Genomic DNA, 12,831 nt, shown 5'->3' with positions numbered 1-12,831 from the left:
AATTAAGCAGTATGTGGAATGTAAATATTTCTTGAGCATTTGCAGGGGACAGTCACTAAATTCATCAAGTATGTGGTGACACTCTCATCTATTTCACCTTGCTTTGACTTGTGAAAATTAAAATACATACTATTTTTAGAATAAAGTGTCTAACCATTTTTCTATGGCTTTTATGGCCAAGGACATTTTGTGACTATTACCTTCACCCACGAAAAAAAACACTGATGTGAGAATCATAGATCTGAAGCCAGAAGATGTGTCTTTTGGTTTGATTGTTTTCATGACACCTTTCATTTGTTTACACATTCATTTGTATAAGGCATTTGTGGTTGTAGGTTTAGTTTCGTTTTCTATAAAAGGAAGATATTCTGGGTCTGAAGAGGGTCTATTTTCTTGTGTAGGGATGGCTCCAGGTCTACTGCCTGTGCCCTAACTGATGATACCACACTTAGGCACATATATGGCCTCAGTATGTTAACAAAATAGCAAAAATAAAAATAAACTTTTGCATGTCATGGGTAAGTGTTCTAAGGCAGGAGTGTTTATCATTTCTTAGTTTCTCATTAATGAAAGAGAAGAAGTAAAATTTAGCTTCTGTAGCTGAGGGCTGGATGAAATAGTGGCTCCAATGAGCATTCTTTCCTTCTTGGTTGCTCATTCTCTTCTCATACACTTATAGAAGTGTAGATTCCCTTCAGCCATTGTCACCTGGTAACTGACAGCAGTGAGGAGCCCCTGGGCCATGGAGAAACTGTGTAGACAGCAGTGCCTCAGCTAACTGTTTCACTTACCCCAGGGGACAGTGAGGGTAAAGTAGGCAAGTGGTGACATTAACAGAAATCTGCACCCAGACTTGCTTTTCTGTCTTCATGTCTTCATGTCTTCGTGTGAATATTCTTACTTTATAAACTTTCTTCAGCAAGTTAGAATATAGATGATTAGTAGGAAGAATAATAGTTAGTACCTATATGACATTGCATAAGTTTTTAAAGGTTTATAAGTGTCAAAGAACACAAACCCTATCTATCATATGTGTGGTTTATCTTGTGATTCAGGTACTCTGGCAGAGAATTGTAGAGTGCCAAATAAGTATGTGTACATGTGAAAACCAGTGCAGTACAGATTAACAAATAGGATGCTAACAATCAACTGAGCTATTTAGGTCTATCACTTCCATTGTGGACTCATGGATGACTCCAAGGAGGTGCCATGTCAGGACCAGAAGAATATGGAAGAACAGTCATTTTAGAGACTAGAAAAAGCATCTACCATGTATGAAGCTGTAAAAGCAGAGCTGAATACAGTGTTCACTGAAAAATACTAATGAAACTGGACCACAATAAACAAGAAGAGGGACAGCCAGGAGAAGATTAAGAGGACAAGACCCTGAAGGAGAGATAAGCCTGTTTTTTAGGATCCCAAGTGTGGGACCAGAATGGTCTTGTGAGAGAACAGGTGAAGTTAATCCACTAGAAGACCAACCACCTCGTGGGGGAGCTTGATTGCTGCCAGTTGAAAAGATCCCGTGAACAGACTCTGGGAGGAGATATATAAATGAGTTGAAAACTGGAGGAGGGGCTTTTTGGAGACTTGGGATAGTTTTTAGTGTTCATCGCTCTACTTTGAGAAGCTCTTAGAGAGAATCGCCCAAGGGAAGGCTTCGTGGCTCTGGCTCCTGCTGAGGTTCCGGGTCCTGGTTACTCCAGGTTCCAGCAGAAGAAATCCTGCTGGTTACGCCAGGAGAATTGCTCCTCAGAACTGATATTCTTACAGTTTTGTTGTTGTGTTCCTTAATCCTCATTTCCTATGGTTTTGGTTAGTTTGGTTATAAGTGGCGTACAGTTGGCTAATAAGTTGTTAAGAAAATATATTGGTTAAGAAAAATTGAGCCTACAGGGCCCAGTTTGTGAATGGCCTTGGTCATAGTCATCACAGTGGGTTTAGAGCAGCATCAGTCCTGTAGCAGAATGATGTTTGATTTGTATTTTCTACAGATTACCATGAGGTAAGGCACAGATCAGCTAGGGAATGTCCTTGGAGCTTAAGTGGGATTTATCTGTGACCTTCTCCATGACTTAGGGCCAGCAAGCATTCTATTTTTTGCATTTCTGGCATCTCCTCATGCTCCTCTAACTATTTGGCCATAAGTCCACATTGGTGCATTTATAAACCATAATGTTTACTCATTTTGTTGAAGTCTTTTCTTGCACTTGCTTTTTACAAAGGTAAGTCTATGTGTTCAGCTTTGTGTCATCCCAATGTGCTTTTCAATATGGCACAGGAATGGGAGACTATCCACTTTGATGACTGTCTTGGTCAGTATTCTATTGCTGTGAAGAGACATCATGACCCTGGCAACTCTTATAAAGGAAAACATTTAACTGAGGCTTGATTAGAGTTTCACATGGTTAGTCCATTTCCATCATGGTGAGGGATGGTGCCATGCTGACAAACACAGTGCTAGGAAGCAATTGAGAGCTCTACAGCTAGCAAGAAGAGAGTGATTCTGGGACTTGGAATGGGCCTTTTGAAACCTCAAATCTCCCCACCACCACCACCTTAAGTGACACACTTTCTCCAATAAGGCCATACTTTCTAATATTTTCAAATAGTGCCACTACCTGGTGATCAAGCCTTCAAGTATATTAGCATATGGGGACCATTTTTCTTTAAACTACCATACTAACTCTTCTGGAAGTGACTTCCTGCTCATACTAAGTGATGCTTTTAAGTGTCCTATGAAACCTCACAGATAAAAAACCTCTTTAGCCACCATGCAGAATATGCACTAGAGAAGAAGTTCCCCTGATTTGAGAGAATAGCAATGGTCATAAATGAAAGATTAATAAGTTGAGTTATGTCCTTCTCAGCTCTCTCCCTGAAGTCTTTAAGCCTAGTATCCAAGAAACTTGAAGATAGTGATTTTAAGAAGTTGAGTTGAAGCACTTAGGATAGAGCCTAGTCCAATATCACTGGTATCCTTAAAGAAAGAGATCATTACTGCTGCTCTGTAGTACAGCTTGAAATCAAGGATGGAGATACCTCCAGACAGGAGCACCACCAGAAGACCAACAGAGCCAACTAACCAGAGCCAGGGGTGAGGGGCTTGAGGAGAGTGAAGCACCAACCGAGGACCATGTGTGGACTGGAGACCTAGTCCCCCTACACAGAGGTAGCCAATAGGCAGCTTGGTCTTCATGTGGGTCCCCTAGTAAGGGAAGCAAGGGCTGTGTCTGACATGAACTCTGTTGCCTGCTTTTTGATTATTTTTCCCTGGTAGGGCTGCCTCTTGAGACCATAGGGGAAAAGGATGCACTTAGTCCTGATATGAATTGTTGTGCTGTGATGGGTTGGTAGTGGAAAGGTTTCCCTTTCTTTGAGGAGTAGGGGACGGGGGATAAGGGGAAAAGAGAAGGAGGGTGAGACCAGGAGGAGAGGAGGGAGAGGCTTATAATCAGGATGTAAAGTGAATAAATAAATTAATTTAAAAAAATAGAACTTGACAAGGACATGTAAAGATGGAGATCACTGATGACAAAATGGCTATTTATAAGGCAAGTGTTAGGACTCCAGGAAATCAACCTAGATATACCTTCCTTTCGAAGTTTCATCCTGCAAAACTGAGAAAATGAATATTAATTGTTCAAGCCATCTGATTGAGGCATTTCTTAATTGTAGTCTAGCAAACCCATGGACATATTGATGTCAAGTAGACAAAAGGAAAAAGAACCAAGAGACATGAAGAGACCAGCACAAAAGCTAACTCCACTTAATATGGTAGGCACTAACAATATGTCTGTTTTCACCCTTTTTCTTTGGAGTTTGATGTAAGACTGATTTTCTACCCCATTTCTAGATGGTGGTGGTCAAGTGACTTGTTTTGGGTCATGGGATATGAGTGAAGGGCATGCTAGACATTCTATTGTTTCCACTGTGTTGATTGTTATAGATTGTGTAGATTAGGTATATACGAGAAAACATATCCCTTGTTGCTCACACTACAGAGAGATTAATTTTAACTTCTTCCCTTGTATAATTTGACAAATTGTAAGTGACATGCTCTTTCCACTGAGTACCTCCACCAGGTTTGAGAGGAACAGGAGTCAGAGCCTTCTAAGAAGATGTGCAAGTATTCCAAGGTTATATTACAGATGTAAACCACACACCAGCCCAAGCTTTAGCATCCCAACCTAAGGCTCTGTATGAGATAAGAAGGAACATCTCAGCTCACCTAGGAATGGCCGCTATCTGTGTGCTACTTGCATTACAGTGTGTTGACCATTTATTACCTGTCTTGAGATAACACTGTGATAGATGGTGTTTATTTGATGGCCCAGCAATAGCTCCAGGATGCTCACATGAAAGTGGACTAGTACAAACTAAATCTAAGCTATCGGTGTGTCCTGAGCCTCATGACCAGGGTACGTGCATGCAGAGGCATGCTCAAGTATAGAACAAAATAAGACTAACTGAAACCCCCCCACACACACACACAAAATAGGAGGTCCATGTAAGGAAAAAAGAAGATTTCAATATACTAAAAACCGAGGAGCAAGGCTGAGCCTCAGCAAAAGCACTTCTCAGTAAGACTGAAAGTCAAACAGTGTCTAGTGCTCTGCACTAGAGGCTCTCAAGCACTTCATGTGCAAACCAGACTGATTATGCAAATGACTATGCAAATGATTCATGTTTGTATCCCCTTAGAAAATGAACTCAGAGATGTGGGCACTAGGGCACTGGAAAGAGGTTCCTTGTTTGTGGTACCTAGAACAAGGAAGACCAAATTCTGCACACTACAAACTCCATGGCCACTGTGCAAAATATGCACTAGGAGGCAGCAGTAATGGTGCTGAGTGAGAGATTAATATGAGCTCAGATGTCTCCCTCCCAATTTTGTATGCTAAAGTCCATAGCCCTATGGGAACTAGAAGGAATATCTGAAACATTACTGACATGTAGTATTTATTCACATAGGTGATAGGTATGGGTACACAATGTCTATATACTTTTGTCAAAATTAGAATGAACAGGCTAATCAATGGCATTAAATAGATTTTTCTATTCACTCACAAATGTAAATGAAAGAGCCAATCAGACACATGTGCCTAATACATTATTCATGGCAACCTAATGGCCTCAGTGGCAGCGGTGGTCCCTGTGTGGCTGGCTTTAGCTATCCTGTTTCCAGGGATGTCGATATAAGAGAGATAAGCTGCCAGGGTGACTTCAGAGGCATATAGCATTTTGATTTATTCCTTAAATTGTAGAAGTCTCTGTGTCATTATTTTCTAATCTGTCAAGAGACATGGGGAAACAGAACACAGAAAAAATCCTTTAGAAAATTGAAGTGTGTGAAAAGGGGGGGTCGGGTAGGGTGATGGGAATGGTGTTGAAACATTCTTTGGTAAGGGTGAGCCAAAGGAGTAGATTATTTTATTTTGTGTCAAATTAGTTCATTTGTCTTGTATATCCCTAAATCCCGAGAAGTGTAAATGATGTCTGTGCTGTTGAAACTTGACTTTTAACTCAAACTCTTCCAAATTGGATTTTAGAGATCCCTTGTGAGAAAAACTATTAGAAAGACTTTTCCCCTTGATAGTTTTGAGCATGAAATTGTCTTCCATGGATCAGTGGCCATGCTTTGTGCCTAGCTATGGAGTATGTTAACCAAGGGAACACAGACTCTAAAATGAAAAGTATGCTAAGCTCTTTTTTGTTTGCATTGCTTGAATCCACCTCAATCCCTTCTTATTTCAAACTGAATGTTCATTAGTCATATATTTATGGACTATAAAAAATGATACTTATTTCCCTGTGTGATAGGCATTGTTCCTGACTCAAGGGTATACTGCTGATTAAATAAGACAAAGGTCTTGGCTCTTAAATACTCACGACAGGAGTCAAAACATAAAAAAAAATAATGAATTACATGGAATAATTTATAATGTAACTACTTCAGGGAATAGAGCCCAGGAGTACTAGAAGAGAGGGTGATCAGTAGTTTTGTAGAATTAAGATAAGCTTGACCGTGACAATGCCATCAGATCAAATTCTGGAAAGTATATCATCAAGGGGAGTTGCAGGCACAGCAAAGAGCTAGTACACAATCCCCGAGGCAGCCCTGTGTTTGTCCCAACTTGAGAACGGCTGGCTATCCCCAGATAAGAGGGAACAGGTGGGAGGCAGAAGGAGGCAGAAGGATGATGGTCTGCCATGATGGCTGAAGACATTAGCATTTACTCTGCGAAACAGAAAGTTACTGCAAGGCCTTATGCCAAGAACTGTTATAAACATGATGATGATAATGATGATGATTTTTTAAAATTCCTGTAATAGTGTCATGTTGTGATTAGTAGCTAAGTTGAGAATGTTAAGTTAATAAGGATTCAGATACTGAGTTAGGAGTTTGGCTTGTAATCTTTTCAAGATAGGCCTAGAAGACGCGAGAAAAATACAACAGCAACAAAACAAAACAAATGCTCCCTCCCTACGTGGCATCATGTATTTTATTCTCTCCCTAAACCCGATCTCTTCTTTCATGGCTCAAAACAATTTTATTATGAAGCACCAATTCCATCATATTTGAGTTTGTAATCAATTAAATTTGACAAACCCTTGTTTCTTAACCTGTTAATAATTGTCTGGTTTCCAACTGTGACTATAATCCTTAAGTTCCTGTATAACATTCTCATTGTGATTTTCAAATATTGTTTGATAGGTTTTTATCAACTGTTGAAGAAAATATTGATGTCTGTCAGCTGCTGAATGTTCCTGGCTCTAAGCCTGGTAATAATTTCTGACTTTAGCATATAGTGCCCTGCTGTACATATCACAGGCTGGCCTAGAACTTTCTATTCTCCTATCTCAGGCTCTTTCAGTTTGGATACTGTGCTTTAAATGGCTCCTGAAACACATCTGTTGAGACCAAAGACTTACTATCTTTAGTTTTAGGGGTTATTTGGTTTGGTTTGGTTTTTTTGAGACACATTTCTCTGTGTAGCTTTGGCTGTCCTGGGACTCTCTCTGTAGACCAGGCTAACCTCAAATTCACAGAGCTCTGCATGCCGCTGCCTCATGAGTGCTGTGATTAAAAGTATGTTTCACTACCACCTGGCAATCTTCATTGCCTTATAGTTGAAAATTACATAAATAAATTGATTGTTTATCCCATTACATATCCCATGTAAAATATGTGTCTTGCATTTTAGACTTAACAAGATAGGAAAGATGTTTACTTCAAGTTTTCCAAATACGGATAGCCAAATCACTATGAATGTAACATTTATATAATTCCTGATTGTTTTGTGTTTCTTCCTGCTATTTGTAGCTTTTATATGTGTAATAATATAAATGTATATATTTTAAAAAGAAACATAATGAAGAGATGGAAAAAATAAAAAAAGTCTGTCTTGCAGGTTATGGGTTGCCAAATAAAATATAGACTGTTTAGATACTTATAATTACATAATTATGTGTTTATGTTTTCAAAGGTTATTTATTGAATAATAAGTTAACTGGGCACACTGTGTTTTGTTGACCTGTATGGTTTTTGTTTGTTTGTTTGTTTGTTTTTACCTGACAACTCTGCTCAAGGTAAGCACACAGGGGTTGAGATTCTTGTAGAAATAATGAAGTGAAGTAATGAGAAAGACATAGTAATAAAAGAATTGCAACATTGATGTACGCTAATGAGGGAATGAACCTAGACCATATTCATAAGACGTTTCTGTTCCCCAGAATAAGACGACCAGTTGACATTCACATGCATTCGGTTTCAGTACTCAGGGTGACCTTCTTGTTAAACACCTGCCCACCAACACCTTACACTAACAATTCAACAAACCTGTTACCCATAAACCCTAGTGCTCTTCTGGTATTAGGAAACCAACAAGAGATTTAAGGATTAAGTTAAGCTACCAATGCCCACTTTAGTGGAAAGATAAAGGGTGAGAAGAAGAGGAAGAGGATGAAGAGAAGGAGAAGAAGAAAGAAAAGGGGGAAAGAAGGAAGAGGAGGACAAAAAGAAGGAGAAAGAAGTGGAGGAGGAGGAGGAGGACAGCAGCACTCACGTGACTTGAATTTCTTTTTAGTTGGCGTTTTTGTTTCTGTCTGTAAGATTGGTTTAATTATTTGTTTCAGCATAATAAAAAAGAATAAAGTTACAAGATTATTTTACTATATTCACAATGTTAAACTAAAACTGGGCTCTAGGCTATGTGTGTAAGTCAATTTAGGACACAAAGGGCTAAAGAGATTTCCTCCTTAAAGATATAAGAATTTCAGCTTCCCTTACATTTAACAAACTTCATAGAACAGATACTGCACGGAACAAGCCCTTCCTCCCCAACCCAGCTCTCCCAGCAAGAGCGAACTTGGCTGCTATCACATGGTCCCTGTCTCTCTCCCCCTCCGCACCCCCACCCCACCGCCGCCAGTGCTGCGATATCTGAGGGGCTCAAGAAGGGCACGTGGTGCCCCACTGAGGATGGCCATGCAGTGGCAGAGGGCCGTGGCTTAATGACAATGGAGAACGCTAGGCTTACCAGGCCAGGGTGCCCAAGGCTGCCCCGAAGTGCGGAGCTGCTCTGGGTCCTGACGCAAGAATTAAGGCTGGAGATTCTGCCTTGGTTCCCATCCAGTGGGGTGCAGAGTGGGTGCAGGATGGGAAGAACGTGATTTTCTATTCAGTATTTTGGACCAAGACACTGTACTTGCAGATCCACTGTTCATCTGGAGAGAGCAGACCTTGCTCAATTGCACAAAGGAAAGTCACTGGGCTAAACCGTTCATCTGCAGGCAGGCGTGGACGGCCCCATGCCAAGCCATAGGCCGGGACAGACGGCACGTGTGTGGCACTTAGACTTGATCCAGGCTCTCAAGCGAATCCTTGAGTCTGCTGAGTCCTGACCACCTGACTGCTAATGGTGTCTAACCAACCCCCACATACCTGCTCCCATTCACGGCCAGGCGGAGCACTCCCACCACAGCCTCTACTACACTGCATTCCAGAGAGAGCCACACCAGCCAGGGTCCTGCGCAGCCCACTGTCTTCTCTTCCTGAACCTACCCTGAGGTGGGTGGTCTGGTTGTCCTCAGACTATGGCTGCATAGAAGTAAGTGGAGGCTCCCGACAGGAAAGGTCGTGTTCACAGATGGAGAGAGAGAGAGAGAAAAAAAAAAAAAAGCAAACATTTGTCCTTGTAAGCTGGGCGTGGTGTGCACACCAGGCAGAGGCAGGCAGATCTTGAGACCAGCCTGGCCTACAAAGCTAATCCAGAGTCCTGGACAGCCAGACCAGAAGTGAGACCCTGTCTCGAAAAAACAACAACAAAAACATTGCCTTTGTGCTTTGAAACCAGAATCTAAAACAAAAACGAACAAACAAAAACCCAGGCCAAAAAATGAAAATAAAAATAAAACCAGAATCTACTCCTCCCGTGGAATTTTGGCTGAGTTTTATCGTATACATGGGAAATAATACACAATTTTCAAATTACTACGCGAAAGAAGACAAGTTCGTTCTATGCCTGTGCCTGAATGTTTTACCACAATGAAGTTCTGAGATGAACGTAAAGCTCACAAGGAAACTCAGAAGACACAGGTAAATATGGCAGCCGGAGGCAAAGCTAGCATAGATTACAGCATGCAGCTTTCCAAGTCACTAGACACACAACACCAGAGGATGGTACTCAGCATGTAAAGAAACGAAAGTACAGAAAACAATAATCAAGTCATAATGCATTTTGGAACAATGACCTAGAACTTCCACATTTGAAAATGAAGATAAAATTAGAGACAGAGTCAAGTAATGGGCAGACATGATTAGAATCCTGGAAGACGATGCTCGTCAGACCATCTAGGATGCTGTCAAAGAGAGATGGCGAGATGCAACACCTAAAGGAAGTGTTACTAGACAGAAAGGCTGGTGCAAGGAGGAAGGGAGACCTTTATAAAATGTTGCTTGGGAGGTAGGAAATAGGGTAAGCACACACACACACACACACACACACACACACACACACACACTCCTGGAAGCTAAGCCTAGGGCTTTACACATGCTAAGCATACTTCCCACTGCTGAGCTATACACTCAGCCCCCTAAAAGCATAACTAAAATACAAAGATAAATAAAGGTTGAAATTAAAAAAAAAAAAAACCAACCAAACAAATGACAAATACTGATTAAAAATACTGGTGAGTTAAATAAATATCAATCAAATAAAGCACCAGGCAAGAAATATTGTCAAAGACATCTCATAATGCTAAAAGGATCGATTCAAGGGCAGAGTATGAAAATGTAATAACATTTACCTAATATTACTTCACATTACAGAAGAGCAAGTTGGCAAAGAATTAATGAGGGCAGCACCCTGGAGATACTCTGCAGGTAGGCCAAGTGAGCGCTTTTGCCTTTAGGGGGAAAAAAAACCCTCCATCTGAAAAGATGATAACCAATGCTTGAGATGGGATGCTGTCAATGCCTCCAGAACCTGCCAGGAGGCTGAGCTGGACCCAGGGTAGGTGTCAGCTTATGGAGCAGTGAAGAAAAAAACGCTTAGAATCACCGAAGAGAACAATGAGGGAACTCCTCAGATGGAATGGAGGTGATCTCATAAAGAATCTACAGTTACATCTCATTGGAAGATCAGTATTCTGGATGGTAAATGTATTTTCCAAAGGCTAATCCATATGGAAAAATTACACAGTACAAAAATAAAGGTGAGATATGAGGTTAATGTTACAACGTTTTTGAATTATAAGAATGAGATTTCAAATGTTAATTTATAGAATACTGCATTCAATAGGTAATGTTAGTTTATACCTACTGAATATTAGTTTATAACTACTAAAATGGTGTAAAATACTATAAAACTAGTGAGATAATAAAGGGTAGTATAAGAAAAGCCACTTAATGTAGAGCAAACAGAAACATAAGAGAAAATAGGACCATAGAAGAGTTGAGAAAATAATAAGAAGAATAAAATACCAAATATAAAATGAATTATAGCAATATTGTTTTTCAGTGAAAACTGATTTAATATTTAAATTTTTAAAAATCAAAAGATTAGGCTATATTAAAAATAATTGCATAGTGATTTTAAGAGTTTTGAGCCTCTTTACATGTGTGAATGTGTAAAAAAAAAAGGTTGAAAAATAATTTCATTCAAATTTCAATGGAAAGAGAAACATCTCAGTAGTGCTAGAATCAGACAATATGGATTTTAATGTACTGAGTATGCTTAAAGATCAGTTTTATCTCCTCATAATAAAATATCTAGCTTAACAGGAGTCAGAATGTTCTAAATATTTATGGTCTTAGCCACACAGATTTTAAAATATCATCCTAAGCAAAATAGAGGGATAAAGACCATTGTTGTAATGTTGGGAGACAGACACAGACTTCTCTGTAACTGATAGAACAGCAGACACTCATTAAGGGTAAGGAATACATGAATGCATTGTTATCAAACACAATCTAATTTACACCCAAAAGCACTGCAGCCAATATCCACAAACACATAAGGGTTTCAAGAGAAGAAGGAAGACTTATTAATAAATAATGTTGAATCATATGCAAGGACAAACAATTGAATTCCTTACAGGAGTTTTTCTTACCACAGTGGAAATAAGGTAAAGTCAACAATAAAAAGAACACAATCTATATTAAATTAAAGACAAGAACTAATAAGTTTCAAATACTATAAAATGAGACGCTGGAAACTGGGGGTGGAATTTAAGAAGCTGGGAGACAGGGTCATATGGAAAGAGGACAGATAAATGACATTAAGAATGTTTGAAAAACATAAAGAAACAAATTATTTTATGTTTCCTTAAAATATATTATTGAATCCCTCTTGGGATGATAATGTTCCCCCACCCCCTCAAGAGCCACAGACTACTTAACAAAAACCCAGTGAGAGGCATGGGAAATCTCACTTAAGTTTTTGATCAAAAGTTCAAGAGACTCCCCCCAAACAATATAGGCTATTGCCATTGCTCTTATTTGCCTTCCCGAACTTGAAGTAAGCCCTGATAGCTGAAGAGCCACACACAGGACTTGGAGGAACTGAGCTGGACGTGACCAGGAAGTCTCTTCTGAGGACCAACTCTCACAGGATCTAAAGGTGTTATGCAAGCTATCAAGGAAATTAAAAAAACCAGACCAGTGGTGTTCTCTCACTGTAAAGCCTACAAATCACAATAGCCAGCACAACAAGAAATTCTCAGAGGCAATAGTGGCACATATCTTGGCAGCAAGCAGCAGCTGTCTAATTGCACTAAAGGTCCACTAACTATGAGAGAGATCATGCCTGGTACTGCAAACCTAGCCAACTACTCATGTCTGATGAGGTCAGAGATCCTAGAGGAGAGCCTATTACTGCCATTTCCCTAAAGCTGTGTAATTTCTAACTTGATTCAAAAGATGTAGTCTTATAACTACAGTTAAATATAGCTATCATCAAAGAATCTTCTTTTTGTGGCAGATGGAAAATATTGCAGAAACTTATCCAAAGGGAGAGAACAACTTACTGTTGGATGCCCAACCCAGTTGATAGATCTATGTACTCCACACCTAAGGTTCAGGGAACATCACACAAGATGGGGAAATTTTTTAAGAGCTAGAAGATCAGTAAGTTTGCTGTGAGATTGTATCTTCATTATATAATAAGGATCTCAAAAATATGATCTACTAAACAGCACCTATACAATGATAGTAGAAGTTGATATGTCAGCATTGATGGATGAAGTCTCACAAGGTCCTACAGCTAAATAAAGAACAACAGGAAGTTAATGGCTGCTCAGAGAGGAAGAATAATTCTTCTCCAGGGA

The sequence above is a fragment of the Acomys minous genome, assembly GCF_964271855.1.
Source record: "Acomys minous genome assembly, chromosome: 2".
NCBI lineage: Eukaryota > Metazoa > Chordata > Mammalia > Rodentia > Muridae > Acomys > Acomys minous.
This window is presented reverse-complemented; position numbering follows the sequence as displayed.